The 21,661-nt window shown below is 40.5% G+C and overlaps 1 non-coding gene across 1 annotated transcript in view; it reads right to left on the bottom strand.

The window, feature by feature from the left end:
* The window catches only part of LOC106610493 (uncharacterized), a 34,700-nt gene extending 13,282 nt beyond the window's left edge, over positions 1 to 21,418 (bottom strand). The window contains exons 1-5 of the transcript XR_006769532.1: positions 21,098 to 21,418; positions 19,416 to 19,579; positions 13,533 to 13,610; positions 13,154 to 13,267; positions 1,240 to 1,344 (exon numbers count right to left, since the gene is read on the bottom strand). This is a non-coding gene — a transcript (uncharacterized protein). The remainder of the gene's footprint in view (positions 1 to 1,239; positions 1,345 to 13,153; positions 13,268 to 13,532; positions 13,611 to 19,415; positions 19,580 to 21,097) is intronic.
* Positions 21,419 to 21,661: the final 243 nt, after the last annotated feature.

The following is a 21,661-nucleotide window of genomic DNA, read 5'->3' as shown; positions in this document are numbered from 1 at the left end:
GGATCATACTTAGGCAGCCCTTTTCCCACCTTAGATTGTGGGATCTTGTTTGTGTGTAGTTGCTTTCTGCACTGCATATAGCTTTACGTTCATTTTTGGATTTTGTTGTTTTTTCCGGTGTCATTTTTAGTAAAAGTCAAATGTACGCCTACCACGCTGCACCTTGGTCTCATTCCAACAACGAGCGTAACAAATTGTCATATTTAAAATGACTAAATCGGGTAATTTTGTATACCTTTATTTAAATTTGCATCGGGCTGCTTCTGGTAAGATGCTGGCAAAGTCGACTGAATTCCGGTAGACGGAAACGACCCAATGTATTTGGGCCGATTCTGGGCAGTCATTCATTTTGATTCCGGGCTGAATACAACACCCGATTCCGGGCCGATTCCTCATTGCTAGCTGGGATCACTCCAGTCAGACGAGGCTCTGCAAAGGTTAGTTTCAATTAATTTGCTATGCCCTCACGCTAGCGTTCCAGCTCAGCCTACATTATTTTGACGTTTTTCAGCCTTGGGTGAATTTTGACTTGTTCTATTGTCCAGCCTACTATGATGACTGAGTACATTCTAAATCTGACTGGAGGCCCAAATACTGAGCGTGCTGCCAGGCTACAGAGCCATCTATTGGAGTTTTTTTGTATATCATGGAATGAGTACTTTTAGGCCAAAAATCGTAGCTCAAATATAATAATATTTAATACATTTAAAAAATGTCTCGCGTGGAGGTTTGAAGTGCACGGCGGGCCGGATGCGGGCCGTACTTTGCCCCCCCCCCCCCTTGTTCTAGACGATTCTGTGCTTCGGAGAAGGCCCTTTCCTGTTTCAGCATGACAATGCCCCCATGCACAAAGCGAGGTCCATACAGAAATGGTTTGTCGAGATTGGTGTGGAAGAACTTGACTGGCCTGCACAGAGCCCTGATCTCAACCCCATCGAACACCTTTGGGATGAATTGGAGCTCTGACTGCGAGCCAGGCCTAATCGCCCAACATCAGCGCCCGACCTCACTAATGCTCTTGTGGCTGAATGGAAGCAAGTCCCCACCGCAATGTTCAAACATCTAGTAGAAAGCCTTCCCAGAAGAGTGGAGGCTGTTATAGCAGCAAAGGGGGACCAACTCCATATTAATGCCCAAGATTTTGGATTGAGATGTTCGACAAGCAGGTGTCCATGTACTTTTGGTGATGTAGTGTATGCCATACAACTCCATGTAGTAATGCATGTGTTGTTGATTTACCTTCCATCCCTGGTTTGGTCTCCATCATCACTTGGGTATTTGCTTGAATTCACTGACTGGTCACAATGACTAGCTGCACGTAGCTGGAGATGCTTCAAATTGTTCCTGTAAACAAAGAAAGATGCAATGAAAGTTTTCACAGTTGATCTGGCTGCTGTTGATTCCTACTATCTCCTACTGTTGTGCCCTTGCTCAAGCACAACTTCTCCGTGGTCACTGCACAGCGGCTTGACCCTGTGCTCCTCTCAGTGTGTGTGTGTGTGTGTGTGTGTGTGATGCAGTGGCATGTATTTATGGATGTTTCCCCCAAAAATGTACCAAAAATAAATTTCAATATATCAAATAATGTATCTTTCGTCTCTCTGTGATTCATAATTTTCCTTTAATTTGCAAGAGGCTGAATGTATCTTACAGGAGAAAGCATCTGAGTGAGCGAAACAGCGCCCCTCTGTCTCTATGTGTAGCCAATCTATCTGACTCTGTCTGGTCAAAAAGAGTGACATTGTTGCCACCCGTAGCCAGCAAGCATTTGGCCTCCCTTGATATATATTTTTTTACAATAATAGACCATCAGTGTTGAGCTAAACTGAGTGAGCTCAGCTGTGAATGGTCCTGGCGCACCCAAAAAACAGTGAAGGGAAACCAGTTTGGATTTGGCTTTACACCAATCACATCACATTAACCCAAACGTAATTTGACAGAAATTTTTGGGGAATTGTTGCATCTCGTTCTGTTGTCCACCGGTGGCTTGCTAGCTAACATTGCCATTGAAAAGAAGTTAGGCTTAGAGAGCAAGTATTTTAGCCAGGTAGCCTAGGACAACAAAAACTGAAAGTGTGTACTGTATGACATACTCAGAGAGGAGGATGGCATTTGGTTTTTCTCTATAAGTAGGATTAGACATATTTTTTTCTACTTACGCACGCAAACAGACAGAAATCAGTACTATGGACAGCCACGTGATATTTAGTTTACGTTGATTGACTAAATCGTTTTTTTAATCTTTTAGTTGTCACTGTAGTAAACTAAGCATAGGTGATTTGATGTTGAAATGGTGCTGGAGTAGTGTAGGCAGCTCCTGTTTTCTTTGCGACTTAAAGTAACTTAATATATTTTAAGGCTGTAACATAACAAAATGTGGAAAAAGTCAAGGGGTTTGAATACTTTCCGAATGCACTCTATCATGGTGGCAAGGCATATGAACAAACAGGAAATAGAGCAAACCATGCAATTATTACATCACACAGATTGTAATTGTAACTTATCTTTTTTTTCCTGGCTCGTTTTCCCCTAGTGTTTTTACCCACACCGCTACTGCTCGAACAGTTCAAGAATTGCCTTCAAGCAGTTCAAGCAGAAGTCACATTTTCTTGTCTTATGTGGAGTGGGGAACAAATATGGACTACTTAAAACCTGTTGGGGCTACAGGTTAGCAATGAACCCCGAGCCGGGATTGCTAACAAGGCTGGAAATTCAAAACATCAAAAATCTAATAATTTCAATTTCTCAAACAATCAACTATTTTACACAATTTAAATGATAAACATCTCCTTAATCTAACCACATTGTTCGATTTTCAAAGAGGCTTTACGGCAAAAGCATAAAGTTAGATTATGTTAGGACAGTACATAGCCACAAAAGTACAAACATCCATTTTCAATTCAAGGTCAGGCGTCACCAAAAGCAGAAACCAGCTTGAATTATGCACTAACTTTTGTCAATCTCCATCAGATGACACTCCTAGGACATTATGTTATACAATACATGCATTTTTTGTTCCATCAAGTTCATATTTATATCCAAAAACAGCATTTTACAGTAGCGTCAAATTCAGATTTTTTTCTTCTCTGAAATGCTTCCGGTGAACATAACAAAATTACTATTCGAAAACATTGGTAAATTATAATATTGTCATTCAAAGAATAATATATTATCATCTCGTAATTGCTACCGAATGGCCAGATCTCAAAATAACTTTACTGGGAAATCACATTTTGCAATAAACGGGGTGCTATGCTAAGAACAACAGGCTATGCTATACAGTTAGCATCATCTAAAATCGATAATAACATTGTAAATACCCCCTTACCTTTGATTATCTCCATCAGAAGGCAGGATCCCAGGTCGGGAAGGCATTCCAGGTCCGGAACAAATGTGGTTTCTTTTGACAAAGTTCATAATTTATGTCCAAATAACACCAAGTACGTTCATTATGCTCCCACAAAACGTGGTGTGGGGCTGGTAAAATCACGCCGAAAAGCTAAAAAAAACTAGTAAATAATCTATTTATGTTCGTTCAAACATGTCAAATGTTGTTTAGCATTAATCTTTTGCTCCATTTTTAACGTTAAACATCAGTAATAATTTCACACAACCTATCCTATGTCTAGATAAAAAATGATGACAAACTCACGTTTCTCAGATTTATGCGCAGGCGCAAAAAAATGAAGTGATGACATGTCAACTTCCTTGGATTCTAATTTGCTCTCTGTTTATCATAGACGCTTCAAACAACTTTATAAAGATCGTTGACATCTAGTGGAAGCCGTAGGTGTTGCGAAATGAATCCTTTCTCACTATGGTATCTATAAAACAATGACACTAAATAGTACAGTCACAAAATTCACATTTCTTTGGATCTATTTTTCACAGGTTTTTGCCTGCAATATGAGTTTTGTTATACTTACAGACACCATTCAAACTGTTTTAGAAAATTCAGAGTGTTTTCTATCCGAATGTGTTAATAATATGCATATTCTAGCTTCTGAGTTGGTGTAGGAGGCAGTTAAAAATGGGCACATATTTTTTCAAAATGTCTCAATACTGCCCCTGAGCCCCAACAGGTTAAAGCTACAATATGTAACTTTTTGGGTGACCCGACCAAAATTCACATAGAAATGTGAGTTAGCTATTTTATTCCCGTTGAAAGCAAATCTAAGAAGCGGTAGATCTGTTCTATGTGTGACATTTCTACGCGTTCTGAAGTTTTGTATATTTTACTTTCAGTTTTGTACACCAGCTTCAAACAGCTGAATATACAATATTTTTGGTTATGGGAAAGTTATTTCACAGCGGTTCAGATGGTACAATGATTCTCTACACAATGAGTGCTTGTTTTGTCACAAACTGAAATCAGGCAATTTTAGAATTTTAGCAACCAGGAAATGGCGGCGCGATTTCTGCATAGTTCATCTTTAATGTGGTGATGCCATTTTGCACCCCGTGCGTTGTTACTTTATTAAGAGACACTTGCTGATCAATTGACAATTTTCTCAACCAATGAGTAGGAAGGAATGATTTTTAAATGGACCACCCTTGGCCGGAAATTCGTCACTCGTTCATCCCGCGATGATTGTATTTTCATCCACCGGTAGCTTGTGGGTGCTTTATATGCGCTACAGTCAATTATGAGTGCATGTCTACTTATATTAAATATATAAGAATTAATATACACCTACTGTATGATAGCTAGCAAATTAATTAGCTAACTAACGTTAGTCTGCCTAGCTGGAACTTCTGAAGAAGGAAAATGTTTTATTTCTACAATTTCCAAAATATAACCAAACAAACATTCACTTTACGTAGTAGCAAAATGTCTAACTTATTTGCATTCGTTTTTACTTACACTTGTATGTTGACTTCTCCATTGTTTTATTTCTTTCATCACATTCCCAGTGGGTCAGAAGTGTACATACACTCAACTAGTATGTGGTAGCATTGCCTTTAAATTGTTTAACTTGGGTCAAACGTTTCGGGTAGCCTTCCACAAGCTTCCCACAATAAGTTGGGTGAATTTTGTCCCATTCCTCCTGACAGAGCTGGTGTAACTGAGTCAGGTTTGTAGGCCTCCTTGCTCGCTCATACTTTTTCATTTCTGCCCACACATTTTCTATAGGATTGAGGTCAGGGCTTTGTGATGGCCACTCCAATACATTGACTTTGTTGTCCTTAAGCCATTTTGCCACAACTTTGGAAGTATGCTTGGGGTCAGTGTCCATTTGGAAGACCCATTTGTGACCAAGCTTTAACTTCCTGATTGATGTCCTGATGTTGCTTCAATATATACACATAATTTTCCTTCCTTGTGATGCCATCTATTTTGTGAAGTGCACCAGTCCCTCCTGCAGCAAAGCAACCCCACAATATGATGGTGCCACCCATGTTTCATGGTTGGGATGGTGTTCTTCGGCTTGCAAGCCTCTCCCTTTAGTTCCTACAAACATAACAATGTTTGTAGGAAACTGGCCAAACAGTTCTATTTTTGTTTCATCAGACCAGAGGAAATTTCTCCAAAAAGTACGATCTTTGTCCCCATGTGCAGTTGCAAACCGTAGTCTGGCTTTTTTATGGCGGTTTTGGAGCAGTGGCTTCTTCCTTGCTGAGTGGCTTTTCAGGTTATGTCAATATAGGACTCGTTTTACTGTGGATATGGGTATTGTTGTACCTGTTTCCTCCAGCATCTTCACAAGGTCCTTTGCTGTTGTTCTGGGATTGATTTGCACTTTTCGCACCAAAGTACATTAATCTCTAGGAGACAGAATGAGTCTTCCTGAGCGGTATGACGGCTGCGTGGTCCCATGGTGTTTAAACTTGCGTACTATTGTTTGTACAGATGAACGTGGTACCTTCAGGCATTTGGAAACAATTGTTGGAAAAATGACTTGTGTCATGCACAAAGTAGATGTCCTAACTGACTTGCCAAAACTATAGTTTGTTAACACATTTGTGGAGTGGTTGAAACACTTAGGTTGGAGTCATTAAAACTCGTTTATGTAAACTTCCGACTTCAACTGTATATTTTTTACCAAGCTAGCTTCATACTTTTTTGACATGCCGAAAATGCAGCCTTGTTGATTACATTTGACACTTCACGGCCACCAGAGTTTTACATGTGACGACAGTTTGCATTAAATTGTGGGTCATATCAACCCCGCAAGTGACCAAAGTTGTTCACTCGCTCCCTTGAGCTAAATTGAGGGTTGAGGGGGCAACATTAGTGAATTGGACCTCCACTTAAGATGGCAATCAAACTGCATCCGGTTTTGACAGGGATTCCCCTGGGGGAAAGTGGATAGCGCAATGGCTGTGGGGGTACAAATAACATGTTTGGACTGCAGCCACAGTCCAATTCAAAGTGAATGATGGCAGGCCTGTGTGAAAGGCTTATTTGCATAAAGGCCTACTGTAAAGCTCTGATTGGCTATGGCACACCGGTCTGGGTCTCAACCCTGCCCTGTGCAACTGGGTCCTGGACTTCCTGATGGGCCGCCCCAGGTGGTGAGGGTAGGAAACAACATCTCCACCCCGCTGATCCTCAACACTGGGGCCCCACAAGGGTGCGTTCTCAACCCTCTCCTGTACTCCCTGTTCACCCATGACTGCGTGGCCATGCACGCCTCCAACTCAATCATCAAGTTTGCAGACGACACTACAGTGGTAGGCTTGATTACCAACAACGACGAGACGGCCTACAGGGAGGAGGTGAGGGCCCTCGGAGTGTGGTGTCAGGAAAATAACCTCACACTCAATGTCAACAAAACAAAGGAGATGATCGTGGACTTCAGGAAACAGCCCCCCCATCGACGGGACTGTAGTGGAGAAGGTGGAACGTTTTTTTAAGTTCCTCGGCGTACACATCACGGACAAACTGAAATGGTCCACCCACGGCTCATCACCAAAAACACTCCAACTTTTACAGATGCACAATCGAGAGCATCCTGTCGGGCTGTATCACCGCCTGGTACGGCAACTGCTCCGCCCACTACCGTAAGGCTCTCCAGAGGGTAGTGAGGTCTGCACAACGCATCACCGGGGGCAAATTACCTACCCTCCAGGACACATACACCACCCGATGTCACAGGAAGGCCAAAAAGATCATCAAGGACAACAACCACCCGAGCCACTGCCTGTTCACCCCGCTATCATCCAGAAGGTTAGGATTAGGCCTTAGAGATCGAAATTGGTTAAGTTTAGGATCAAGGTTAGGTTTTTTAAGGAGGAGTGATGGAGCGCTGCATCAGATGACTTGGCCTCCACAATCCCCCGACCTCAAACCAATTGAGATGGTTTGGAATGAGTTGCACCACAGAGTGAAGGAAAATCAGCCAAACAAGTGCTCAGCATATGTGGGAACTCCTTCAAGACTGTTGGAAAAGCATTCCAGGTGACTACCTCATGAAGCTGGTTGAGAGAATGCCAAGAGTGTGCAGAGCTGTCATCAAGGCAAAGGGTAGCTCCTTTGAAGAACCTCAAATATAAAATATATTTAGATTTGTTTAACACTTTTTTGGTTACTACATTATTCCATATGGGTTATTTCATAGTTTTGATGTCTTCACTATTATTCTACAATGTAGAAAATAGTAAAAATAAAGAAAAACCTTTGAATGAGTATGTGTGTCCAAACTTTTGACTGGTACTGTATATATAAAAAAAATGTATGCGTATTTTAATTTACATAATTAACAAATAATATATGTAATAATGTAGGCAGTTCATGAGAAGGAACGTTACCTATGTCCAGGATTGCCATTACAAAAATCTCATTTTTGGCAAGCATTGTTTTAGCAAACAATTATTTGGATTCGTCCTATATTGTCCCTAACTCATTACCCCATTGCAACAGATGTGGGATACATACTATAGGTCGACCGATTAATCAGAAATGGCCGATTAATTATGGCTGATTTCCAGTTTTCATAACAATCGGTAATCGGTATTTTTGGATACCGATTTGCCGATTTTGTTTTTTGGGGGGGCAAGTCAGTTAAAACCTGTTGGGTCTAGGGGGCAGCATTTGCACGTCTGGATAAAAAAATGTACCCGATTTACTCTGGTTACTAATCCTACCCAGTAACTAGAATATGCATATACTTATTATATATGGATAGAAAACACTCTAAAGTTTCTAAAACTGTTTGAATGGTGTCTGTGAGTATAACAGAACTCATTTGGCAGGCAAAACCCTGAGACATTTTCTGACAGGAAGTGGATACCTGATGTGTTGTATTGACTTTAAACCTATCCCATTGAAAAACACAGGGGCTTAGGAATATTTTGGCACTTCTTATTGCTTCCACTAGATGTCACCAGCCTTTACAAAGTGTTTTGAGTCTTCTGGAGGGAGATCTGACCGAACAAGAGCCATGGAACGATGATGTCCCATTAGACACCTGGCGCGCGAGTTCATGTTGGGTACCCTCGTACCAATACGTTATAAAAGAGTATGCATTCGTCCACCTTGAATATTATTCATGTTCTGGTTAAAAAAGGCCCTAATGATTTATGCTATACAACGTTTGACATGTTTGAACGAACGGAAATATATTTTTTCCCCTCGTTCATGACGAAGTCCGGCTGGCTTACATCATGTGCTAACGAGACGGAGATTTTTGGACATAAATGATGAGCTTTTTTGAACAAAACTACATTCGTTATGGACCTGTGATACCTGGAAGTGACATCTGATGAAGAGAATCAAAGGTAATGGATTATTTACATAGTATTTTCGATTTTAGATCTCCCCAACATGACGTCTAGTCTGTATCGCAACGCGTATTTTTCTGGGCGCAGTGCTCAGATTATTGCAAAGTGTGATTTCCCAGTAAGGTTATTTTTAAATCTGGCAAGTTGATTGCGTTCAAGAGATGTAAATCTATAATTCTTTAAATGACAATATAATATTTTACCAATGTTTTCTAATTTTAATTATTTAATTAGTGACGCTGACTTGACTGCCGGTTATTGGAGGGAAACGATTTCCTCAACATCAATGCCATAGTAAAACGCTGTTTTTGGATATAAATATGAACTTGATAGAACTAAAAATGCATGCATTGTCTAACATAATGTCCTAGGAGTGTCATCTGATGGAGTTTGTAAAAGGTTAGTGCATCATTTTAGCTGGTTTTATGGTTTTGGTGACCCTGTCTTTGACTTGACAAAACATTACACACAACTCTTGTAAATGTACTGTCCTAACATACTCTAAATTTATGCTTTCGCCGTAAAACCTTTTTGAAATCGTAAAACGTGGTTAGATTAAGGAGATGTTTATCTTTCAAATGGTGTAAAATAGTTGTATTTTTGAAAAATTTGAATTTTGACATTTATTTGGATTCAAATTTGCCGCTCTTGAAATGCACCTGCTGTTGATGGAGTGCACCACGGGTGGCACGCTTAGCGTCCCACCTAGCCCCAAGAGGTTTTAAGAACACTAGGCAAGTCAGTTTAACTAGGCAAGTCAGTTAAGAACACATTCTTATTTTCAATGACGGCCTAGGAACGTTGAGTTAACTGCCTTGTTCAGGGGCAGAACGACAGTATTTTACCTTGTCAGCTTGGGGATTCAATCTTGCAACCTTACGGTTAACTAGTCCAACGCTCTAACCACCTGCTTTACATTGCACTCCACGAGGAGCCTGCCTGTTACGCGAATGCAGTAAGAAGCCAAGGTAAGTTGCTAGCTAGAATTAAACTTATCTTATAAAAAACAATCAATCAATCATAATCACTAGTTAACTACACATGGTTGATGATATTACTAATTTATCTAGCCTGTCCTGCGTTGCATATTATCGATGCGGTGCACATTCACGAAAAAGGACTGTCGTTGCTCCAACGTGTACCTAACCATAAACATCAATGTCTTTCTTAAAATCAATACACAAGTATATATTTTTAAACCTGCATATTTTGTTAATATTGCCTGCTAACATGAATTTCTTTTAACTAGGGAAAATGTGTCACCTCTGCAACAGAGTCAGGGTATATGCAGCAGTTTGGGCCGCCTGGCTCGTTGCGAACTGTGTGAAGACTATTTCTTCCTAACAAAAACAGCCAACTTTGCCAAACAGGGGATGATTTAACAAAAGCGCATTTGCGAAAAAAAGCACAATCGTTGCATGACTGTACCTAACCATAAACATCAATGCCTTTCTTAAAATCAATACACAGAAGTATATATTTTTAAACCTGCATATTTAGCTAAAAGAAATCCAGGTTAGCAGGCAACATTAACCAGGTGAAATTGTGTCACTTCTCTTGCGTTAATTGCACGCAGAGTCAGGGTATATGCAACAGTTTGGGCCGCCTGGCTCGTTGCGAACTAATTTGCCAGAATTTTACGTAATTATGACATAACATTGAAGGTTGTGCAATGTAACAGGAATATTTAGACTTAGGGATGCCATCCGTTAGTTAAAATACGGAACGGTTCCGTATTTCACTGAAAGAATAAACGTTTTGTTTTCGAGATGATAGTTTCCCGATTCGACCATATTAATGACCTAAGGCTCGTATTTCTGTGTGTTTATTATATCATAATTAAGTCTATGATTTGATATAGCAATCTGACTGAGCGGTGGTAGGCACCAGCAGGCTCGTAAGCATTCATTCAAACAGCCCTTTCGTGTGTTTTGCCAGCAGCTCTTCGCAATGCTTCAAGCATTGCGCTGTTTATGACTTCAAGCCTATCAACTCCCAAGATTAGGCTGGTGTAACCAATGTGAAATGGCTAGCTAGTTAGTGGGGTGCGCGCTAATAGCGTTTCAAAAGTCACTCGCTCTGAGACTTGGAGTAGTTGTTCCCCTTGCTCTGCATGGGTAACGCTGCTTCGAGGGTGGCTGTTGTCGATGTGTTCCTGGTTCGAGCCCAGGTAGGAGCGAGGAGAGGGACGGAAGCTATACTGTTACACTGGCAATACTAAAGTGCCTATAAGAACATCCAATAGTCAAAGGTATATGAAATACAAATCGTATAGAGAGAAATAGTCCTATAATTCCTATAATAACTACAACCTAAAACTTCTTACCTGGGAATATTGAAGACTCATGTTAAAAGGAACCACCAGCTTCCATATGTTCTCATGTTCTGAGCAAGGAACTTGAAAAAACGTTAGCTTTCTTACATGGCACATATTGCACTTTTACTTTCTTCTCCAACACTTTGTTTTTGCATTATTTAAACCAAATTGAACATGTTTCATTGTTTATTTGAGGCTAAATTGATTTTATTGATGTATTATATTAAGTTAAAATAAGTGTTCATTCAGTATTGTTATAATTGTCATTACTACAAATAAAAAATTAAAAAATTGGCCGATTAATCGGTATCGGCTTTTTGGTCCTCCAATAATCGGTATCGGTATCGGCGTTGAAAAATCATAATCGGTCGACCTCTAATACATACACACACACATAAGCATACACACTCAACCTTTTCCCCCACAAACAACCACAAGCTCAGATGTTCAACAGTTGTTCCATCCCTGAGCGCAACTCAAGAAAGGACTTGATGTGCGAATGTATATACAGTTGCGTCTGTTTGAGAAGGCATGCAAAATGTTGAAAAACTGGCAAAAATATAAAGATTTCATTAACCAATGTCAAGTCCTAGCTCATGGACATCAGATCCACTCCCCTTCTCCTGAATCTCACATACTCTGGTCGCCCGTTGTAACCATTTTCCCAAGCATCTCTGTGCAGTCAGACCTTTGATTATTTTGTGCCAACAGGGCCACAATAATTTCCCCCCTCTCTAACTGTCAGTGTGAACCCCTCCCCATGGGTTACTGCAGCTAGTGTTGCCAACACTGCCACTACCTGGGTGGGGGCACCCCACCAGAATCCCCACCGGCTAGGTACAAAGTCGTCAAGGTTCTGTCGCAGCTTTGAGAAATTTCTTGTATATTATGCTCACCCATCAGGGGGCTTTGGCTTTGTAGGACCAACCCTGCCAGGCAGGCTCAGAGTCTTGTGGGGGCAGTGCTACTTTAGTGGGTCTATGACCACATTCATCTTTCTGTTTTGGCTGCGTATAGGCTACTTACAGTTAGCCCATAAAACAGATAAGGACGTCTCCTTAGTGTAAGGGTTGGTCAGGTGGGTGTCTAGGGTATATGGTTGGGGACCACTCAATCATGATAGGACAAAAATAAATAAACGAGATTTATAATTTAATGTTAAAATGTATACCCCATATCGACACAAAATTGAAAGCTCTCTCTCACAACCCCTGCTCGCAGACACACATTCAATTGTTTCCATACAGAGCTGGCGAGTCCGTTGCTAGGTAACTAGATAATGTTAGCCAATTGTTTGCTAGCTGGTTAAAGCTAATGTAGGGATTGAATGCTAGGTAAATAAAATTGTCATTAAAATTAGTACTTCACATAAACACTCAGAACATTGAACTATTCATTTTAGGTTGCTTACCTTGAAATAAAGCTTAAAATTGTGTTAGTTGGGAGTTTTGTTATTCTGTCTTCATAGCTAAAGTTTGCTTGCTATTCTCAACCTCTTGTAAGATTGCGCTAGAGATTTCAGAAGAAACAACCTACAGTCCTTCCAGGATTTAGTGATTCTGCGTTCACAATTTTTCGTTGCAAAATCAAAAATGTTCTGCATATTATGCGAGGGCTTGCAAATTTAAACAATCACGCAGTATTACCACATAAAACAGTCAAATCGCTGCAATATTACCGCATATAACTGTATCACAAATTTAACCAATAACCACTCTTTGACTGCACAAAATAGTTAAATCAAGCATCACGTCAACAAACGTTTTCCCTTGTCAGCTAATTTTTGTGACAAATAGCACAATATCATTGTAAATGGCCATGCAAAATGTAATTATTGCCGAAGCAGAATCAAACATTTTGGCCAGCAACTATGACAAAAAAAAACTGAAATCCTGGGGGGACTGTCATAAAAAGGCAAATGGGGACGTCTTGTGGAGGACACACAATGAACAAAACCCTTTTCTATAGACCTGAATAGGATAATAACAATATAATTGGTAACGCTGCTATATTCTACTGCACATAACCAATTATCGTCTACTACAAGCAAAAGTTAATTAATTAGTGACATCAGATTAGATAAAATGCCATAAATAAAATGTATTATCTCACCCCTCTTTCTGAGTCAAGTCTTCCTCCTTGAATACAGGAGGGTTACGCATTGATTTGTCACTTTTCATTGATAGATCACTGGGGGTTGGTGACACTGGTCTCTCCAGATGGACCCTGAAAGCAACAAAAGACCGTCCCACAATTCAATTGAAGATACAATAAACATATACATTACATGATACACATGTCATACAGCTATACTACTCTGCATGAGTTGTACTGGTTTACCTTTGTGAAAATAGAAAGATGTTCAAAATGTATTTATTGTTATTTCAATGCAACTGTTTTATAAAACATTGAACTGTGATTCAACTGTGTATTGTGAGGTAATCAAGAAAAATAAAAGATCACATAAACAACAAATAATAATTAGAAGCACCTTAGTTCTCCTTCACTCTCGAGTGTTCTAGTGGACTCACAGCTGGGTGTAGGAAAGTCTATTTTTTGCACATGGACACTGTGAACAGAGAAGATTTTTACTTTTTACTGCAGGTTTAGCGTTTGAGAATTTTCTGATTAGTGAACCAGGGGTTGGAACGTTTTAGGGAACAGAAACGAAAACCATAAAGGAACAAAATAATTTTTGAGGAACGTAAACAAAACTGGGAACGAAAGTGATTTCTACTGTTCCGGAACAGAACCATTATTTTAAAAGCATGGGAACCGGTTAATAACGTTCTTTTAAATTTTGGGGGAAAATGCCATCAAACCAATGAAAAGCACTTACTCAGTCACACAGAAACTTCTCCTTGCCTGCCTGCCAGCTTGTTTTCTAGGCTAGTTAAGGATACTTTAGTTATCACGTTTCACGTTGGATTTAACAGAAAGTTAAGACTTATTTTGAATTCTGGTGCCGCTGCACACACAAGCTTGTTAGCTAGCTCTGGTCCACGACGTTGAGCTAGCCTCAGCGTTGAGCCAACTCTTGGGACATTCAAAGTTCCTCCATATTATTCGCTCCTCCGTAGCTAGGTACAGTACCTTCAAAAAGTATTCACACCCCTTACCTATTTTTTTGTTGTGTTATAGCCTGCATTTAAAATGTCAAAGTGGAATTTGTTTTTAAACATTTTTACAAATTAATTGAAAATGAAAAGCTGAAATGTCTTCAGTCAATAAGTGTTCAACCCCTTTGTTATGGCAAGCCTAAATAAGTTCAGGAGTACACATTTGCTTAACAAGTCACATAATAAGTTCCATGGACTCGCTCTGTGTACAATAATAGTGTTTAACATCATTTTTTATGACTACCTCCTCTCTGTACCCCACAAATATACTGCTCAAAAAAATAAAGGGAACACTTAAACAACACAATGTAACTCCAAGTCAATCACACTTCTGTGAAATCAAACTGTCCACTTAGAAAGCAACACTGATTGACAATAAATTTCACATGCTGTTGTGCAAATGGAATAGACAACAGGTGGAAATTATAGGCAATAAGCAAGACACCCCCAATAAAGGAGTGGTTCTGCAGGTGGTGACCATAGACCACTTCTCAGTTCCTATGCTTCCTGGCTGATGTTTTGGTCACTTTTGAATGCTGGCGGTGCTTTCACTCTAGTGGTAGCATGAGACGGAGTCTACAACCCATACAAGTGGCTCAGGTAGTGCAGCTCATCCAGGATGGCACATCAATGCGAGCTGTGGCAAGAAGGTTTGCTGTGTCTGTCAGCGTAGTGTCCAGAGCATGGAGGCGCTACCAGGAGACAGGCCAGTACATCAGGACACGTGGAGGAGGCCGTAGGAGGGCAACAACCCAGCAGCAGGACCGCTACCTCCGCCTTTGTGCAAGGAGGAGCAGGAGGAGCACTGCCAGAGCCCTGCAAAATGACCTCCAGCAGGCCACAAATGTGCATGTGTCTGCTCAAACGGTCAGAAACAGACTCCATGAGGGTGGTATGAGGGCCCGACGTCCACAGGTGGGGGTTGTGCTTACAGCCCAACACCGTGAAGAACGTTTGGCATTTGCCAGAGAACACCAAGATTGGCAAATTCGCCACTGGCGCCCTGTGCTCTTCACAGATGAAAGCAGGTTCACACTGAGCACGTGACAGACGTGACAGAGTCTGGAGACGCCGTGGAGAACGTTCTGCCTGCAACATCCTCCAGCATGACTGGTTTGGCGGTGGGTCAGTTATGGTGTGGGGTGGCATTTCCTTGGGGGGCCGTACAGCCCTCCATGTGCTCGCCAGAGGTAGCCTGACTGCCATTAGGTACCGAGATGAGATCCTCAGACCCCTTGTGAGACCATATGCTGGTGCGGTTGGCCCTGGGTTCCTCCTAATGCAAGACAATGCTAGACCTCATGTGGCTGGAGTGTGTCAGCAGTTCCTGCAAGAGGAAGGCATTGATGCTATGGACTGGCCCGCCTGTTCCCCAGACCTGAATCCAATTGAGCACATCTGGGACATCATGTCTCGCTCCATCCACCAACGCTACGTTGCACCACAGACTGTCCAGGAGTTGGTGGATGCTTTAGTCCAGGTCTGGGAGGAGATCCCTCAGGAGACCATCCGCCACCTCATCAGGAGCATGCCCAGGCGTTGTAGGGAGGTCATACAGGCACGTGGAGGCCACACACACTACTGAGCCTCATTTTGACTTGTTTTAAGGACATTACATCAAAGTTAGATCAGCCTGTAGTGTGGTTTTCCACTTTAATTTTGAGTGTGACTCCAAATCCAGACCTCCATGGGTTGATAAATTGGATTTCCATTGATTATTTTTGTGTGATTTTGTTGTCAGCACATTCAACTATGTAAAGAAAAAAGTATTTAATAAGATTATTTCTTTCATTCAGATCTAGGATGTGTTGTTTAAGTGTTCCCTTTATTTTTTTGAGCAGTGTATAATTATCTGTAAGGTCCTGCAGTCGAGCAGTGAATTTCACAGACACAAAGGAGGTTTTCCAATGCCTCGCAAAGAAGGGCACCTATTGGTAGGTGGATAAAAATAAACAGACATTGAATATCCCTATGAGAATGGTGAAGTTATTAATTACACTTTGGATGGTGTATCAATACACCCAGTCACTACAAATATACAGGTATCTTTTCAAACTCTATCGCCAGAGAGGAAGGAAACCGCTCAGGGATTTCACCATGAGGCCAATGGTGACTTTAAAACAGTTACAGAGTTCAATGTCTGTGATAGGAGAAAACTGATGATGCATCAGCATTGTAGTTACTCCACAATACTAACCTAATTGACAGAGTGAAAAGAAGGAAGCCTGTACAAAATAAAAAATATTTCAAAACATGCATTCTGCTTGTAACAAGGCACTAAATACTGCCAAAAAATGTGGCAAAGCAATTCACTTTTGGTCCTGAATACAAAGTCTTATGTTTGGGGCATAAATATGCCACTCTCCATGTTTGGTGGCTGCATCATGCATAGTAGTGGCTGCATCATGTTATGGGTATGCTTGCAATCATTAAGGACTGGGGAGTTTTTCAGGATAAAAAATAAACCTGGTTCGAACTGCTTTCCACCAGACACTGGGAGATTAATTCACCTTTCAGCCGGACAATAACCTAAAACACAAGGCCAAATCTACACTGGAGTTGCTTACCAATAAGACAGTGAATGTTCCTGAGTGGCCAAGTTACAGTTTTGACTTAAATCTATGGCAAGGCTTGAAAATGGTCTAACGATGATCAACAACCAATTTGACAGAGCTTGAAGAATTTTGAAAAGGATAATTGGAAATGTTGCACAATCCATGTGTGGAAAGCTCTAGAGACTTACAAAGACTCACAGTTGTAATCGGTGCCAAAGGTGCCTCTACAAAGTATTGACTTAAGGGTGTGAATACTTATGTACAGTGCATTGGGAAGGTTTTCAGACCCCTTGAATTGATTAAATACTTTTTTCTCATCAATCAATCTACATAATGACAAAGTGAAAACAGGTTTTTTAGAAATGTTTGCAAATTTATAACAAATAAAAAACAGAAATATCTTGTTTACATAAGTATTCAGACCCTTTGCTATGAGACTCGAAATTGAGCTCAGGTGCATCCTTGAGATGTTTCTACAACTTGATTGGAGTCCACCTGTGGTAAATGCAATTGATTGGACATGATTTGGAAAGGCACACACCAGTCTATAAGGTCCCACAGTTGACAGTGCATGTCAGTGCCAAAACCAAGTCATGAGGTCAAAGGAATTGTCCGTAGAGCTCCGAGACAGGATTGTGTCGAGGCACAGATCTGGGGAAGGATACCAAAACATTTCTGCAGCATTGAAGGTCCCAAAGAACACAGTGGCCTCCATCATTCTTAAATGGAAGAAGTTTGGAATCACCAAGACTCTTCCTAGAGCTGGCCACCGGGCCAAACTGAGCAAATCATGGAAGAATGGCCTTGGTCAGGGAGGTGACCAAGAACCCGAAGGTCACTCTGACAGAGCACCAGAGTTCCTCTGTGGAGAGGAGAACCTTCCAGAAGGACAACCATCTCTGCAGCACTCCACCAATCAGGCCTTTACGGTAGAGTGGCCAGACGGAAGCCACTCCTCCATAAAGGGCACATGACAGCCCACTTGGAGTTTGCCAAAATGACTCTCAGACCATGAGAAACAAGATTCTCTGGTCTGATGAAACCAAGATTGAACTCTTTGGCCTGAATGCCAAGCGTCACGTCTGGAGGAAACCTGGCACAATCTATACGGTGAAGCATGGTGGTGGGAGCATTGTGCTGTGGGGATGTTTTCAGCGGCAGGGACTGAGAGACTGGTCTGGTTCAAGTGAAAGATGAACGGACCTCAGACTAGGGTGAAGATTCACCTTCCAACAGGACAACGACCCTAAACACACAGCCAAGACAATGCAGGAGTGGCTTCGGGACAAGTCTCTGAATGTCCGTGAGCGGCCCAGGAAGAGCCCGGACTTGAACACAATCGAACATCTCTGGAGAGACCTGAAAATAGCTATGCAGCGACACTCCCAAGAAGACTCGAGGCTGTAATCACTGCCAAACGTGCTTCACGTAAATGGTCTGAATACTAATGTAAATGTGATTTTTCAGGGGGTTTTTGCAACAACAACAAAAAATTCTAAAAACCTGTTTTTGCTTCATCATTGTGGGGTATTGTGTTAGATTGATGAGGGGGGGGCAATGTAATCCATTTTAGAAAAAGGCTGTAACATAACAATGTGGAAAAAGTGAAGGGGTCTGAATACTTCCCGAATGCACCGTAAATTAGTTATTTCTACATTTACTAAAAAAATTATGTTTTAAATCACTTTGTCATTATGCGTATTATGTGCAGATGCGTGAGAACAAAAATAAATGTAATCAATTTTGAATTCAGGCTGTAACAACAAAATGGGGTATAAGTCAAAGGATATGAATACTTTCTGAAGGCTCTGTATCTAGCTTGCATAGAATTATGTAATTCAGTGAAGTAATGATAGGCCAACTACTAATATCCTAAACACATTATAATGCATGTCATACCATGACGCCGAGCACTTCAAGGCAGCACCCCTCTCTCTCCCCATCCCGCAAAATGTAAGTCACACTTGTCTGTCATTCAAGGATTAAACTAGCTTGCCCGGTCCATACAAAGCTGCTTTCTCAGCACTGATTGGTGGAGTAATTTAATGAGCTAAATGTAAAAATGATGTCGACTTCACAAGTTAACAAAGGAACAGAGAGGAACGATATAAACGGGTACTTTTCTCTCAGTGAAACCTGTTCAGAACTTTATTATGCTGGTCAGAACAGTGGAAAAATGGTGGTTCTACTCAGAAAGAAACAATTGGAAAATAATTTTGTATCCAACCCCTGTGGTGAACACAAATAGAGTACTAGTTTGATAGAAATGAAAGACTGCACTACATACTGCAGGGGTTAAGTTAGGGGAAACTGAGTTCCACCATTATCTGACTGGAAACGGCATAAAGTTGAAATGTAATTTTCATTTTCCCATCGCATTTTCCAATTTAATCTATTATTATACCTTGCAATGTCAGTAAATACTACAATAAACAGTTATCCTGATAATTACTATAATATACAGTTATCCTGATAATTACTATAATACACAGTTGTCCTGATAATTACTATATAAACAGTTGTCCTGATAATTACTATAATAAACAGTTATCCTGATAATTACTATAATAAACAGTTATCCTGATAATTACTATAATAAACAGTTATCCTGATAACTACATCAGATTGCATCATTAGAAGTGAAATGTGATCCAATGGACGGACACACACACACACACACACACACACACACACCCCTACCTCATATCAGGGTCCATGGTCTCATCAAGAATCTTGTTAGGTGACCCATCCTTCTGTCTTTCTTTATGGATGGCTCCACCCTCAGCCCCTGATGATAACTCATTCTAACTCTCAGAGAGGAGACCTCACAATCCTGAAGAGGACTGGTCTAGTCCCATATCAATCTGTAAATCAGAAGAGTTATTACCATTATATTAAAACATTTAAACACAAAAGCAGAGTAGGCCTACTTTTGGCTGCAGTGCTGGGGATTTAAATTGACATTATAATGACATTCTGTAAAGCATTTTGTACTGAATACAATTGTGAAAAGCACTAAAGGCTGAATGTAAAAAAAAATTTTATTATACAAATTTTTATAAAAAGATTTAACCTAGCAATGTAACATCATTTTAGTCAAGATGTAATCAGGTTATTTAGTTGTCTTTTTCGTGTCAGTCCTCTTTTAGGAAATGGTGTTATGCCTAGATGGTAGACAGTTAATTTTTTGCATTTTAGTTAAACGTAACCCTTTCTTTAACTTTAACCTAATTTTCCCAACCTACTACGTTAATTATACTAACCTGTGGAGTCATTTCTCCTAACCTGCTAGGAAAAGTCAATCCAGGTCAATTCTGACATAAACCTTCTTGCCAAAACGTCTCAACCTGCCTCGACCATAGAGAATAGAGGCCTCTAGTGGCCAAAAGCCTGCATTACCATGGGCAGCGCCATTGAGGGCTTCCACCATTTTAACGTAGTGAACTGGGTGGGGCTTCTAACTTCATTTGCTTACCCTTCCTGGTGACCCAGTTGGAGTCATGTCCAGCCAGGTCATTAGAAGGGATCAGACAGTCCTAAAGTAGAAAATGTACTACTTTAAAAGTAGACAGCATCAATGGTGCTGCCCCAGCTGTGTAGCTTTATGGCCCAACGCAAAACCACGTTTTTATGATTCCATTTTGTCAAGGTTTGCTGGGAGTCATAGGCGTATCCGAAATCTGTATTGCCTACTACTTACTATAACGACATAATGTGTACTACTAATCGTATTATATAATATTTAGAAACGTACTGTTTACAACAAATGTATGCCGTAAGCAACAAATATGAACATAAATTACTAGACTCACCGTTAATTTGGGTACAGTGCGTCATTCCTCAAAAGTGTGCAGTGAATTATAGCCGAAATGAGTATAACATCCAGGAATTTAACGCACACTCGATTTTCCAAAATTCACATATAAAACTATATTTTCACATACCTAAAATGCCTATTATTTAGAATGCAAGTATGGGTATTCGGATACGCGCACTGTACAAATGTAACGGGACTCAATTAGGCCTATGACCGCCTATCAAAGTTTGGTAGAAATACACTGTATGTATACAATACACACAATTGTCTATTATTTCTTTCCTCATAAGCATCTCTTATTTTCGGATAAATATATGAATATATCTGCTAAATCGCAGTCAGCGTCTGGTAGCTGTGTAAAAGAGAACACTTTTCGTGGTCTTCCTTGTGCGCACTAACCATTATGCTGGTGGGCCTAGTGGGGTACTACATTTTTCTACTTGCCGTTCATTAGAAATAAGTTGAAAAATCGGGTCTTTATTTAAAGCAAGTTTCTTTGAGTTAAATAATAATTGACTCCCAAAGAATCTTACACCTGACTTTCATAATAAAAACATTAACCTACCATTTCTGCTGCTGTCTTGCAAGTCGAAAAACCTTGGTGAAGCCACAGAAAGAAAAAAGTTGTCGAATTTACTTTCAGTTTTTCACAGGAAAGAACTTCGACAAACAACTCCCGCTTAGAAAACGTAGACCAGTTTTTTTTAATTGGCAGAATATGTAGTTCTAATATTTGAAATGTTTGTGGTGTCATATTGATCAGAAAACATTATACAGTATTCTTATCAGGTTTTTGGCGTTCCTGTGATAGTTGTAATTACTCCTTTGTTCCACGGAGGACTTTGTAGAACTGATGGGTCCTGAGCGTTATAGCAGACTGCAGAATGAAAGGAGTGAAGGGACGCTTTCAGAGGTAGAGACCATAGCCACGGGAAGTAGTTTGTGGGTGGGGGTGCTGCGATGTTTCCCGTTGGGTGGGGGAGGGGTTTACAGGAATAGACACAAATAAACTGAACAAAATATGGCATTTAGTTATTTAAGAACCATCATTCATCATATATTAATTTTCTATTGTTGTCACAAGGGTCATATTGAGTGGACCGGTAAAGTGCTCATCTTCTTTCTTTAT

This window comes from Salmo salar, chromosome ssa04, assembly GCF_905237065.1.
Source record: "Salmo salar chromosome ssa04, Ssal_v3.1, whole genome shotgun sequence".
Classification (NCBI taxonomy): Eukaryota; Metazoa; Chordata; class Actinopteri; order Salmoniformes; family Salmonidae; genus Salmo; species Salmo salar.
Note: the sequence above shows the minus strand (reverse complement) of the source record. Positions and strands in the feature narration are given on the sequence as shown.